Source organism: Penaeus japonicus, unplaced genomic scaffold (assembly GCF_977035675.1).
Source record: "Penaeus japonicus unplaced genomic scaffold, GWHDUDI00000001_assembly GWHDUDI00000010, whole genome shotgun sequence".
In the NCBI taxonomy this organism is placed as follows: domain Eukaryota; kingdom Metazoa; phylum Arthropoda; class Malacostraca; order Decapoda; family Penaeidae; genus Penaeus; species Penaeus japonicus.
The window spans coordinates 21,835,019-21,837,518 of NW_028234412.1; the positions used below are offsets into that span (position 1 = coordinate 21,835,019).

The 2,500-nt window shown below is 33.2% G+C and overlaps 1 protein-coding gene across 1 annotated transcript in view; it reads right to left on the minus strand.

Moving 5' to 3' along the window:
- Pink1 (PTEN-induced putative kinase 1) overlaps positions 1-2,500 on the minus strand; it is a 39,747-nt gene that overhangs the window by 36,056 nt on the left and 1,191 nt on the right. The gene's annotated exons all lie outside the window — the stretch shown is intronic.

Consider the following 2,500-nt stretch of genomic DNA (forward strand, 5'->3'; position numbering starts at 1 on the left):
GAAGAGGGGGGGAAGAGGGGGGAAGAGGGGGGGAAGAGGGGGGGAAGAGAGGGGGAAGAGAGGGGGAAGAGAGGGGGAAGAGAGGGGGAAGAGAGGTGGGAGAGAGGGGGAAGAGAGGTGGGAGACAGAGGGAGAGAGAGGGAGAGAGAGGGAGAGAGAGGGTGAGAGAGGGAGAGAGGTAGAGAGGGAGAGAGAGGGAGACGGGGATAAAAAGAGGTTGGGAGAAAGGTAGGGAGGGAGAGGAAGAGAACATGCAGCAATTACGAATCAATATTCCCTATCAATTTTGGTGAAGCAGTGGTGATATTTTTACCTAACAATACTGCTAACTAGTTATCGCTCATCCTATCTACCTATATATGTATCCAGCTACAGATCTGCAGAGATTGTTACATCTGATTCTTTGGGACATCCTGTGCTCTTCTTACTTAGTGTAGGTCTAAAGGTCTCTGAGTATGGATATCCTGAAAGATTACAATCAATCCTTGATGTGTTTATGCTCGGGTGCCCTGTATTATGATCTAATTGTTGTCATATAACTATCCTATTTATCAACAGGAATATTGACTGTCATATTTTCTTTCTCTTTACCACCTGCTTATAGTTCATGAAGGCTCATCAAGACTCAACATATATATTCATTTATGTGACTTAGTCATATATATGGAACATGACATGATACCTCTGTTTCTTGCAAATTGGTAGAAATGACAAGATGCAAAGCAATCCAATTTCTCTTTAGCTAGTAAAAGCAACAGTGAAAACTCAAAATTACCTTTGTAAACACAAGACAACTAACTCCCAACTTGTCCTCAGTTGGAGCAGTCTTCTCAGAAATTAGTTTCTTGCTATGACCAAACCTAACAGAAATGTCTGCTGCAGTTTAATTATCATGAAAAACACTTTGCAAAATCAGTGCAAAAGGATTCTTATTCTGAAGAAACACGAAAGCATCTGGATGCTACATCAATGTAGCAGGTTTGAATTTACTTCCTAGAAAAATCTACTCTTCCTTTATATTACATCTATTGATTTAACATAAAAAAAAATTCTTATTATATGTACAAACATTTCTTATCAAAGTTCTTTATAATTGAGCATAGTCCTGGCATCCTCAAATTAGAGGACCTAATTCCTATCTAATTATTTGTTCAATTTTAATAGGAAAGTTTGTAAACATTTTACACTATAACAAAAAACCTGATTTATATTTTTTTTCCTGAATATAAGAAAGAATTTCAACCCTTTCTTAGACTACAGCATTACTTACACTACCATCTTCAGCACAGAGAATTTAATAATGGCCATTTAAAACTAGTTCTTGTAAAGAATTGACTATAAAATTCAAATAATGAATACATTAACTATAATCCACAAAACCTATTCTCTAATGATTAATTGAAACAAAACTACCTTTTCTTTATTTTTCATCGTTTACCCACACAATAAAAATAACTAGAAAAAATTATAAGATATAAAGTTTACTAGTCTTCTACATGATAGTAGTGATAGAGGGAGGAATACATTAAAAATCCAAACTGAAACATCCTGTCCTCAACTTCTATAAAATGGCCTGCTGTATAGTATTACAATTTTATGCACCTGTGCCAAAGTTAGAAAAAATTATATATCCTCAACCATTTTATTATGAAATAAGAAACTATAGCCAGACAGATGGAATAAGAAACTAAAGCATGACATTTTTGTAATGTAGCATGATCTATTTTCCTTTGACCAGATGTATTTCTTAGATATATTTTATGTCTATTAACTTCATATCTCATTGAACAGATATGAAAACAATATACATAAACATTGTAAAAACAATAGAAACTTTAACCTGTAACAAAGATAAGATAAATGCCAAATACTTATGAAAATATTTTTTCTGAAATTTACTTTATAATTACCTATAAGATAATACCTTACAAATGAATCATATCAAACCATGCTCAAGCAGAGGCCAACAAACCTCCACCATGTATACTCAGGAAAATAGAGTTTGAACTAGTTCCTACTTTGACGAAGAATTGCTTGGAAGGTCTACATGCTCTATCCTGTAGAATATATTTGGCAAAGGTTTATTGACCATTGCTGGAGTGTAAAGCACAGAGGTCAAGCTTCATCTGATATTCAGATCTACTGACTTTGATAAGTGATTCTTGATTTACCTTTGCTTTGCAGTCTCTTTTTATAAATATTAGTGTCATTCTCTGTCTGTGATCTTTCCATTGTTTTTTTCACTATTTTTAGAGAATCCAAAATTATAAAATACTATTTTCTATAACTTCAGAAGTCAATACTAGATAGTATTATTTTCTTGATTTTACCTATGTAATTTTTAAAAAATCTACTATAGCATAAAAATGCAAGTGAAAGTGTAAAAAACATGACTGAAAATGCCATATAAGCTACATATTATAAATGATCTAAAATTATAGAAGAAATCAACATGTACAATCTGGCAGCAATAATGATATTGCTAAAATAAAAGATCTTG